The sequence below is a fragment of the Pinus tabuliformis genome, chromosome 3_2 (assembly GCF_031772625.1).
Source record: "Pinus tabuliformis cultivar Carrire ecotype Pingquan chromosome 3_2, CPIR1, whole genome shotgun sequence".
In the NCBI taxonomy this organism is placed as follows: domain Eukaryota; kingdom Viridiplantae; phylum Streptophyta; class Pinopsida; order Pinales; family Pinaceae; genus Pinus; species Pinus tabuliformis.
This window is the reverse complement of record NC_142302.1, coordinates 89,273,853-89,286,965: the sequence shown is the minus strand read 5'-3', so window position 1 is coordinate 89,286,965 and position 13,113 is coordinate 89,273,853.

The following is a 13,113-nucleotide window of genomic DNA, read 5'->3' as shown; positions in this document are numbered from 1 at the left end:
CCTCACTAGATCTGTTGCAACAAAGTTTCCCTTGGAGCAGACATTTGAAGCCTTGGAAACCATACCAAAGGATGATGTTCCTAATGATAAAGACAAAGAGATTACACAACTGCAAGAGAAGCTAAAGAAGGCACACATGGTTATTCCACAATTGTAGTAGGACCATAAGGAATTGAAGAAGGTTGCTCTAGAAAGGACAGCTAAGCTTAATGAAGAAGAACCAGTGACAAAGGCTACACCATCTGTCACCAAATTCAAAGGCGAGGAGAAGATAGTAAGAGAGGATATTCAAGAACAACTAGAGTCACTAGATCTTCAGCTAGAGAATTGCATATTTAGGAAAAGAAATTAGTACAAGAGGAGAAAAAAACAACGATGGATGAGGGGCAACATACTTTTAACAAGCTGAGGATGCAGTTGAAGAAATCCCACAGTGAAATCATTGAACTTAAGGAGCAGGATGAAATGGCTAGAAAAAATATGAGTGATCTTTTGGACATGTATGAGCCAGCAATGGAAAATGCTAAATATATGTTGAAGAGGTCTCTCCCACTACATAGGCAGCTGAAAAACATATGCAGGCAGAATCTTACCATGAGGAGGGAGTTGAGGGCTGCCAAGTAGCAGTTGAAGGAGATACATGAGAAAGACAGAGGTAAGTTGGATTTGTTGGCTGAAGCAACCAAAGTCTAAAATATTGCAATAGGTAAAACAAAGCAGTTTTGATTTTTGGTTTTTTGCCTAAGTATACTTGTTGAACGGGGTTGAGGTTAAGAGGTCATATTTTGCATGAAGTCTTTCCTACAAGCACAGTTAGTCAGAATTCTCAAGTGACTTTCCAAAAGAAGCAGCCCACACAATAGTTTTGTATCCTCGCCAAGCATTAGGGAATAGGGTTTCGATGTAAAGGTGGAAGTTTTGTCATATTTTTTGGTGAATAAGGGCTTGAATGGGTTTGAAACATTATTAGCATCATGTCAACATCATCAGCAGGATGTGTCTTGCTCAGAGATCTCAACATCGATCAAAACCATAAAGAACAGGTCACATTGCGCTTTTGATGTAGGTGAAATTTTAAGAGTTGGGAGCTTGGTGTGACGAAAGAAAGTTTCTAAGGAAGTTGACGATGTCCAGGCCATTTCACATGTGCAGAAGTCATCAACCAACTCAGGGAGTGACCGTAGCTACATCAACCATGGATTCGTTGAGCTTTTCTATTGCGTTTTTGTGTTTCTACTAAAGAAGGAGGTTGCACAGCGCCGACGCTGCGTTTCCACACAGTCGTCTTTTTTACCGAGATTTTCATGTCAAAACTTCATGTAATTTGTTTTTATGCTCATGGTAAATGTTATGAGGCATCTAAAGACTTATAAGATCAATTTAGACTTAGTATTTAATGTAAATATGCTTGAAAAAGCTTTGGTCAAACAATTCCTAATTTTCAGCAGAAGAAAAAAAACAGTTTTTATTCAGTGCATTAGCTAGAAACATAAATCCTATTAAGGAATTTGGTTCCTAGAAGTGGGAATTGATTTGTTTTCATCTATTTATGATGTAATTGTAATGAAGCAAAGGGTTGGTCAAGTTTGAGAAGAAAGAACACTGTGTGTATTGTATTTTCTTGATTTTCCAATGAATGAAAAGACAGAGGCCTAATTTTACAAGGATTCCTGTGTCAATTGCTTTGGAGATGTGCTTCTTTGTTTTGTAAGTTATCTTCTGTAATCAATTATGCTTTGAAATGTGTCTTCTTGTTTAGTTGAACAAAGATTTGTCTCAAAATTCGCTTCAAAAAGTGCTTTGTTTCAGTTTGCTAAACAATTTATGTTTTCTACTTGAATGGCATTTACAATTCATCCTGTTGTTTGATGCTCTATATGTCATTTCGACCTATCTTCTACTCACCCTCCTACAATGAATTTGACTGAAAACTCCAAAAGACTGCCTACCTTGCCCATGTAGAAGATCCCTGTCTCTCTTCATCCTTTCACTGGAAAAGAATCAACTTTTATGACCGTATTGCCCAACGGATCTATCTTCTTCCCCGCCAGTAAACCTTTAGAATCTATACCCCTGTGAGCACCATACCTAGTATAAGATATAATTGATTGAAATTTTAGCTAGAGAGAGCGCTCTCTGACGTTGGAAGGGCTAGATTCCAACTTCCAAGTGGTTTGTGGTTACCTTTGGATTCCTCTCCTCAGCCTGGAGGAATTACAGAGAGCTAACAAAGCCTAAAGAGTTTGGCCTAGAGGCCTTCCTTGTCCACTGCTTTATTGGCACTTATAACCCTAGTTGCTCTCCTAATGTCTCTCTCTCTCCCACACTCTCTTATAGAAAAAATTTCCCGTTGATAGATAAACTGGTTTAAGGATAACCCTGTTCTATGACGCCATACACCTTTTTTTTTCAGATGAAAAAAGCGATATATTTATCAGTATAGAATTTACATATGATGCAAAATCTGCAGCACAAAGGTGCATATCAGAGGGGGTATTCTGTGGTGACTGTTCAGTGTAAAGACAGACCTAAGCTTCTTCTAAATATCTCTATTTATTGTTTTTTCAAACCCAAAATTAGGTTGACACTACTTCAATTTATGATTAAGTCACCAACATGTAAGTATTATCGCTTGCACATTTATGGTTAAGTCACCAACATGTAAGTATCATCATTTGCAAAATATAAACACTACAATCAAATTCATGATGCTTGAAACCAAAACTAATAATCAATCAATCTTCTTATACCACACTATGGAGGCTTGCTTCAAAGTGTAAAAGGATTTCTTTAGTAGGATGTATGTTATAACTCTTATACAGAATGAATAATGTGTGAAAGAATAAGTAGATAAGAGTTCATATTTGCAATAGGTGCAAAGATTCAATGTAGTCAATATGAATATGATCTTGTTGAGAGAAGATTTTTGTCACAAGTAAATTTATGTTTCTCAATAACATTTGTAGATGGTAAATTTAGTCTTGTAGACCATTAGACATTTCATCACATTCTCTCTTTATGCAGATGGTAAATTTAGTCTTGTAGACCATTAGACATTTCATCACATTCTTTCTTTATGCCTGGGGAACTAAGTCAACTTTTATTTTTCATCAAAGGAATTGCACTCTTTAGTCATATCATTCTCCCATTTAGATTAAACTTGTGCATATGAATGTCTATTGAGATCAATTCCTTTAGGATACATGCCATGAAAGCAACACTAACACACTATTTCTATCAAGTCTTTCTTGAGTCATTTATCGTACCTACATTAACATCGACAACTTCAATTGTCTTAGTCAACCATTGGAGAAGACAAAAGTCCCTTATAGATGGAATTTTTGTATTAGATTCACCATGAGAATTCATAGTCAAATGATTAGATAAGCCATTGCTTGTAGTCAATTATATTGGAAAAGATCCACTCGAAGTGAAATCCGTTACACTAGTTGATTGCCTAGTGGAAAAGCTAGTCAATGCATTAGTTAAGGTTGTATAATAATATGCTGATATAGAATTTGTCCTAATCTCAAATGCATCATTGCTTAATAATCCATATGGGGACTTTAGTTTGGCAATCCTTGGAAGTCTACTTGTTAAAAGACAACATCCCACCTGCAAATAACTTTTCATTTTATTTGAATGAACAATTTGTAGGCATTTGCCAATTTGTAGCAATTTGTAACCTTCATGGCCAACCTTCAAGCAACAAAATTTGTTACAATTAGATGATTTATCAAATAAAGAACAGATCTTCATACATGTATGATTTTTCTTTTTGCAATCATGACTCCCATCATGACCTGCCAAGTTTCGGCATTCCTCCAATTCATTTCCTTGGTGTGATTCAAGAGAGCAATATGTGCACTTTTCATCGCAACAATGGTTACCCATACAAGAGTGATCAGAGGAATGGCCCTTCTCTAGAACACACCGCCAAAAACATACAGAACATTTACAAACACATACAGAGAGTCCCTGTTTCAGTTCTGCAAGTGATAAAATTGCCTCCAGTTGCAACTTTTGTACATCAGCATTCCCAGAAAATTCTGCAGTGTTGCAGTGAAGCCACTTTTCAACACGATCGCGTCGTCTATCAGACAATGCCACTAAGAAATCGAGAAATTTAGAGTGCCAAAAATCACCATTTTTGCCTCTCCTTTCCAAGACACATTCTAGTTTCGGTCTGAGACGATACAAAATTTTGCCATTTGACATAGATTCATCCAGAGCTGCAAGCTCCAAGCCAGTGTCATGCAAATCTAGAAGGAGATCCCCAATTACCATTGGAGCGTCACTTACCTCTTCCTCTGAGTCAAATTGGCAGCCTTCGAACACTGAATCATGATTAGATAAGCCATTGCTTGTAGTCAATCATGCATGGATTCATTTGACTATGAATTGGCTCTGGATAATACAAATGTATTGCCTGCATTCCAAATTGTGGTCAAGGAGATTTACACTAATGTGAGCAAGAAAATGCTGAATTCAGATTCCTATAAGTCTCAATTGTCTCTCAACAGAGTTAATATTATGGATGTATATGGAGATGGGGATGGAGTGGAACCACCCAAGACAAAGAATTCTTGCTGCTGAGGATTCAGAGAAAAAGCTCCTTTGTTTCTGGGCCTTCTTCAAACAATTGTCTGTGTCCTTAATTGGAAGAACAAATATGCAACATAATCTATCAGCATGATGATGCTGCTGACTCTAGACAGTTGTAATGTTGATACAGCTGCTTCACTATATGCCATAGATTGTTGAAGGGCCAAGGGTGCATGAGACACAGTGAAGCCATCATGAGAAGACTAGAGTCGATTCCAGAAATAACCTACGTCATATAGCAATACAACACCCATGGTTAGGCCCTAATGAATGAATATCATGAGCAGGTCGGACTTGTTTTGGTGGCCTAGGTTGTTAAAGAAAAACTAAAAATATATCACATGCCTTGTCAAACCGTTGTTCTTTTTTCATGTTGGCAATTCCTCCACAAAAGATAGATGTGCCAAGCACAAAAAGTAAGTTGGAAAGCATAGAGCCTAGTAGAGAATACTTGACCACATTGGTCTTGCCATGGTAAAGTGCGAACACTGCAATGAGCATCTCTGTTGCATTTCCACATGTGGCGTTGAGCAACCCGCCAACTATAGGAGAATTAATTAACAATATATTTGCATCAGTTACTTTGAAATGTCAAACACTTTCTCATATATATCAATTAGCTCATATTTTGTATCCACAAATATGAGTACATAGTCCATTGCCATATAAGAATCTCACTTGTTGGTCCAGTGTAGAATGCAATTTGTCTGCAACAATTTACAACAAAACTTCAGATTGTAAAACCAACAAACATAATATTTTATGAAGTCACTGCACTGCAGTGACCATTCCAAGTGTATAAACAATTGCAGTACAAGGTATAGATTACACATAACCTATCTACATATACCATGCAATTTTTCACTTACTCGGTGACAAAGTCTATACGTTCAGCAAGAGGTGCAAGGCCAAGCAAACTTATGATGAACACCCAAACCTGCAAACAAAAGAATGTGGAAAATGATGCCAGAAAACTTACAGAAAATGTCGGAAATGATAAACTTTCAAGTAGCATGAACCCTCTGTCCTTTCTATTGATAAACTTACAGAAATGATGCTAATTTCAATAAAGAGCTTGAAAGACAACTTGTTATTGTTAGATTGCTTACAATAGATGGGCTGGAGCTTCATTTCTAGTTGCTCTGTTTCTTCCACTCAAAGAGGATGAGTTGATTTCCATCACGTATTCCTCCAACATGGCTATCTGCAGCTTTCGCATCCATATTCAAATTAATGTTGTTCATAGGCCTCAGACATTGATACCTATTTCCAACATCTGCACTTAAGGTCCACAGAACAGACTGCTCTGCCTTGTCATGATTATAATCTGCCAAGTATATTTGTTCAACAACATTCAACAAAAACTATGGATTAGGGGACCACCGTTGTAAACAACTCTGTTGCAGCCCATAATGCCCAAGACCCTGGCATTCCGAAACCCTGAGTTAAGGTGGTTTATAGCATTGCAGTGAATAAGACTTCTCTACATATCCAGAGGAGAGGCTATATTAAACAATGAAACTAAAAGGAAAAGGGAAATAGAAAGTTTTACCTCGTCCCATTCTTTATCCCCGTGTTTCATAGCATGTCTGGCATTCCGAAACCCTGAGTTAAGGTGGTTTATAGCATTTCAGTGAATAAGACTTCTCTACATATCCAGAGGAGAGGCTATATTAAACAATGAAGCTAAAAGGAAAAGGGAAATAGAAAGTTTTACCTGGTCCCATTCTTTATCCCCGTGTTTCAAAGCATGTCTGGTGGCCTTGTATATCGATATGGATACCTAGTTGTTGTTCACGTGAATTCATTTGTTTAACTTCACCTTCAACTAGGCAATCTTTAAGGTATCTAAACAAGTTCAATGGATATTTATGACTACTTTTATTCTATTTCATAGCCACTTTAACCCCCGAATAGGGTTTTCGGCATGGCTTCCTCAATTCAAACTCATTATCATCGACCCTTGCTTTCAAAAAAGCCCATTCACATTTCAATATTCTTCCACACACTATGCCTTACGGCGTTTCCTTTGCAACATTAGGTGCAAATGCTAGTTTATTATATGAGAAATATCTGACAATTCACTCTTCGGTTTTTTTTTTTCATTATTGCATTGGTCTAATATAATTTTTCTTTTAGTGTTCATTTTGGTTGTATATTTTTTAATAAAAATAGTTTGATTATTTTTTTGGATTTTTATATTATTATCGAAGGTTATATTGTAATCACCTTAAGGTTAAAATAATTTGTTTTTCAATTAATTTTGAAAATTTTATAAAATTTATTAAGATTTGAAAAAAACAATTATTAAATTGAATATTTTAAAAATTTAAAATAATTTTTGAAATTTAAATTTAGATGAAATGGTTAATTTTATAAGGGTATAAGTAGAATTTGTCAAAAATAATTTTTTATATTTAAAAATAAAATAAAAAAAGTATGTTACCAAGTGACATAATAGTACACACATTAAATCTCAATATTTATAAAAAACAATACACACATAAAATCTCAATACTATAAAAATTCATTATTTATGAAAAAAAAAAAACTATCTGCCATGAACTATCATAATAGTATACACATCAAATAGTAATATTACGAAAAAAATACACATTAAATCTCAATATTCATGAAAATTTCATTTCTAGATAATTATGTCAAACTCATGTTTGACTTTTAATTAATATGTCACGTTTGAAAATAATTTACTAAATTGTTGAAAAAACTTTACAATCACATTTTTATTTTATGACTTTTTTGTGGTTAAGTGTGTTTTTATGTATAAATTTAACATATGTAATCTACTTAATATAAGAAAAACATGTAAAATTATTAGATTAGTACTTAAATAAAATATTTCTAAATTATAATGAGAATTTTTTAGCAAAATCTCTTTTAAGCGTTACTAATAAGACTCTAGTATTATTGGAACAATTACAAAGAAATCCAATAAACAGATTTATGATATTCTATCACATCCTATATCAATGTAGAGATATTTTTGAAAAGGCAATCTAAGTTCTTCCTCTAAATTCTTGATGCATTTGAGTACGTTACTGCATTAATACAACCTTCATAAATTGATTCCTAAATAGAACTCACATAATAGTGCCAATTTACATTTATTACCTATCTAATAGATTAATAACCTAAAGTCTCCTCACACTTATAAATTTTTTCTATTATTTTTTCATAAAAATATAAAATTCCTCAAACTTAACTATTAATTTACTAACAACATCTTTCAAAATAATATAATGTATTGATAAGAAAAAATAATGTCTCCTCCATTATAAATCTTTTTAGCTCTTTGACATGTTCATAAGTCAAACATTTCTACGTAACTTTAATAACTAACTTGATTTTATGAGAAACTTGTGTACCAGTCATATAAAGCCTTCAAATATCAAGCTGTCAAATAATACAAGATAAATACTTATTAGCAATTGTAAATACATTAGTTATTTAACAATATAAAGAACAAACAAAAACCAATTGATGCCGAAATTTTTGTTATAAATGATTTTAATGCAAAATAGAAATTTCATTCTTTTAACTAAACACTTATAAATCTTAACTTTGTAAATTCAACTATACAAATCTTTCCACTTAAAAATAATAACAATTCTATTTGTTTTAATATTTTTGAAATTTGTTTTAATATTATAAAGTAGAAACTAAATTCAAAAATTGAGAAAAAAATATAGATAAGCTTCATAAGGGAAATTTTTATGTTAATTACAATAATATGAAATACTCATTACTTTTTACATAAAATAAAATTACTAAACAACAAAACTGTATATGTATTCACTGTATAGTTATGTAAATGTATATATTAATACGTACTTATAAAAAAAAATAAAACAACTTTAAAATATGGGAGACAATGTTAAAATAAAACAATTTTAATATGTTAATTCGAATTTAATAATGAACCTAAGTCCTGTTGCGTTCTGATAACTATTCTCACTACTGGAGAGCGAGAACGAGAGCGCCACGCAGCGCTGGAGGCCAACCAGTTATGGCCTTTCAGTTCACCAATGACGTTTCAGCAACCTGTAATTGTTCCAATCCATGCCCCGACGTATCTATAATGCTACATGCTCCTCGAACAGCTGAATTGACTGGCCCCTCCAGCGCATGTCGAGCATCTTATCTTTTCTCCTCGTTGAGGTCTCTCCACTTGTCCCTGCGTTGGATATAATGTCTGCATGCTTGATGACGTGAAGACGCTTGGACAGTATCGTGTCTTCTCCACAGTTTTTTACATCTCTTATTTAACAAGCTTTCACCTGGGCGCGCGATCTTTTTTCGGCCTTTCGGCTTTCTATCCTTCGCGCGCTCTGCGCGGGATGTATCATACATGCTCCCTCCCATCTCATCTAAACCTCTGTTTTTTCCTAAGGGTGGTAGCTCTGGTTACCATTCTCTTTCCGTTTCTCGAACGCGTATAGGATCCATATCCGCCTCCTCATACAGCTGTTTTATCCTTCCTTATGTCATTGGGTATCCCTCACAACGGATGGCTCGGCGTTGGACTGCGGCAGAGTATTTTTTGGCGCTCTCGCTCTCAAACGGTAGCTTTTGTTTTAAGGTCGGTTACACTTGGATCTCCTTTTTAGCTGCATATAGTCATTTTTAGGATTTTGGCACATGCTCTGTCTCAGGTTGTTTTATGAAATTATGTCTGGTATCTATCGTTCTTTAATGTCTGACTATGGAGAGATATTTATGATTTCCAAGAATTTTCTCTCTGAAGCTGTATGGACTCGGATGTTTTAAAAGAAAAAAATTATGTTTTTTAGATTTCAGTCCATTACAGAACAGCTGGTTTCTACGCATACTCATTTATGCGGTTTATTCTCCAGTTATTTGTCGTCTTTTTTTCTTAATATTCCATATTACTGGGTTCATATGTTTTGGTCATCCTTCCCAAACTGGTTATGGGTCCCCATTATTTATCTCAAGCAATATATTGTCATTTCTAAACCCTGCTTTGACTTCAGAATTAAAATTGGTCCATGGTGGTGTATCTGCAAATATTGCTATTGCTGTTGCATTATTTGCCCGGACTTCCCGTCCTGACTTCGCTCTCCCTCCTGCTTTGATCTCTCCTGGTTTTTCCGTTCCCGGATTTTTTGAATGAACCCTTTTCTGTCCGTTAGATGCCCATAATGTAAGATGGAACGGTGTTAAGTCACTTTCTACTGAATATGTGCCGACGTCACTGTAGTTTTCCCTGCACATTCTTATATTTTTGACATACATCCTTCCTAATTGATGTTAAAATGTGAAGCTTTCTTGGATTCGATATTCATTTTTTGAAGCCTCCCTAGGCTGTCATTCATAAAGCTTACCTTATGTCTGACTTATCGTACCATTTTCGCACATATGATCCTTGACGATATGTCTTCTGGACTTTGATATTTTCTTTCCATTTATGCCTCGTTGTCCCTTGTCCTATCCTATATCTTCTTGGAATTTTTGTTTTATCCTTTTTCGAGATTGTGTTTGTCATCATTAATGGATCCTCTCTGCGGAGAAATCTTTTGCCAGATCAGAAAAAGTTGTTGATTGGAAATCCTCTTTGGCAGAGGAATTACTCCCTCATATTCCTATCCTGACCTGGACCCTAAGGCTGGAGGGTCTGTTTTCCCGCCATGACAGAAAAATCTGCATCCACTGAAAACTTCACCATCTCCTACTTCTATAAACCTGGACTGCTCTTTTTTATCTGATAGGATAACAAGCCTTCAAACGAGGGCTCTGGTCAGTCGTTGGCATTTCCCGACGATGGAGGATGCCCAGATGCGATCCTGGATTAGTTCCAAGTGGATTCCACTGTTGGGATATAACCCGACTATTGTCCATTTAATGAACAATTGGTACAGTTTTCACTTTCTTCATGACCGAGATTTGGAGGTTATCTTGGCTAACCCGTGGGTTCATGACAAAATCTTTCTCCCTTTACACAAATGGTTCATTGGATTCAATCCCCTCCGGTGCACCCCGCAAAACAATTATATCTGGGTAAAGTTGACGGGATAGCCCATAGAGTTTTGGACTAAGCATACACTGGTAGATATTGGAAATGCTATTGGTCGTTTCATTTATGTTGTCCCAAAATGTCTCAGGGCCAAGGATAAGCGGGTTGCATGGGTTCTTCTTGCAAAACAATACAAGGGGGATTTCCTTAATACATTGAACTTTTATGGGAAAGTTCCAATATCCAGCAGAGGCTAGATTATTGGGGTGTTCCATTCAGGTGCTCTGTATGTCATAAAACTGGCCACCTCAAATTCCTTTGTCCTTGTCGTCCTCGTGGTAGACATAAGGAATGGAACCATTTTGAAAATCCCCATGTACACCCATCGGGTGTTTCTGCTGAAGAGCTAAATTATAATCTTTATATGGATCCTGAAATTGGTGGTCAGGGAGTTCAACAGTGTTCTCCTCGTGGTGTTTCCCCTAGGCGATCTTCAAGTATATCTCTGAAGCAATCTCAATCGGTTGAGTTCATTTGTGATATTCTCAGACCAAATATTGAGAGCATTGGCCACCTCCGATCTGCATCTAGGGACATGTCCCCGATTCAATCTCATATCTCCCCCTCTAGTAGACAAGCTTATTTCTTTGTCATCCCTTCACCCCCTGATCCTGGTCCAGATATTGCTATCCCCTCTCCCCCTTTTATTCCCCACCCCTCTCGCGATATTCCATTTGCCTCCCACATTACTTATATATCATCTTCCCCCCAATCTCCCCCTAGGCATCTCCCTCCATCTCACAGGATTCCTTCCCCCCCTGTCGATTCCCCTCAATGCCTCTAAACCCGCCATTGACAAAAAAGGTAAAGCCCCTTGTATATCGAAATTCTCTTGAATCATTGCCTGTTAATTCTATTGACTGTGATTTGGACCTCCTTCTTAAATGTGAATCCCGCAAACTTCACCCTCTGACTGTCCATAAGCCTAATCTATCTCCATCCCCTATTATCAGTCCAACTTCTGCTGCTAATATTATGGTAATACGTAAACTGAATAGGGGAAGCAAACATTTCGGGTGTAGGCAGGGTAGGCCGAAATTGAATATTAGCGACCTCTCCTTGGTTGACATCCCTATGGCTAAAATCGCAGGCCAAGGAATACCTGATTTGAGGCCGCTTAGAGCATGTATGCCAGGGGATGTGTCCAATGATTAGTATTCTCTCGATGAATATCAGGGGTTTGGGGCAAGCCCAAAATTCTTGGCCCTAAGGGAGCTTTTTCTTTCTTCTAAATCCAAGATTCTCCTGATCCAGGAGACTATCCATGATGGTCTTGAATCTATATCATATTTTAGACGTATGTTTCCAAACTGGCGTATGGTTGTGACAAATGTTGTTGGTCTATCTGGGGCACTAGCGGTTATGTAGGACCCGACCTGGATCTCAGCCGTTGCTTTGCATTGTTTTGCTGGCATCTTGCTTGATGCCTATATTAGGGGTTCTCCAGGTCTTGTACATATATTAAATGTCTATGCACCCTACAAGGAACGATCTCTTTTCTGGGATCGTTTTTTATCTTCTGAACTTCCTAAGCTAGACATGGTTCTGATAGGAGGGGATTTAAATTGCACTCTGTGTAATGGTGAATTTGGGGTAGGTGCATAACTAATGATTAGGTGGGGGTGTTGATTCGAGAAGCAATCCTTCAGCACAACTTTGTGGATGTTCAACCTATAAAAATGGTTCCCTCTTGGGACAATGGGAGATTGAACGATGCATATATTGCAAAAAGACTCAATCATTTTCTCATGCACGAGAATTGATTGATCGATTTGGCATTCCATCGGTGAATATTATTCTGTGTTTCATTTCGAACTATAGACCCATTTCAATGCAATGGAAGCTCACTGGTCATAGGCATGGTTGCCCTTTCAAGTTCAACCAGGTTTGGCTTGAGGATGAACAATTCAATAAATTGATTCGACAGTTATGGCACTCCCCTTTCTCCGAGGAACATCCGGTCCCTTTCTTGGATTGTCTGTTAGTTCTCAGGAATGAAGTCAAAGGGTGGTAGTGTGAAAAGATGACCTCCAACAAGATTGCTCTGAGAGATATTAACAAGGAGTTGGAAAAATTATCGATCTTCTTTAATGCTCCCTGCATGCCACAAGCAATGCGTGCTAATATCTGGAAATTGGAGAGAGAAAAAAATAAAATTCTACAAATTGAAGAGGCCTCCTGGCGTTTAAAGAGCAGAGCCATATGGCTCCAAGAGGGTGAAAAAAATACAAAATTATTCCACAGGTTTGCAAATAAATGGAGGGAAACCAATTCTATTTGTGAGATCAAGAATGAGGATGGAATTTCGCTCACAACACGGGAGCATATCTCTAAGGAAGCAATTAAATATTTTCAGCATGCATACAACAGTTTAGGGGGCAGTGAATTTTAGGACATTTTATGGGGAATTGAGCCATATCCTTCCATGTTTGACGCTCAACAGAATGAACTTTTAT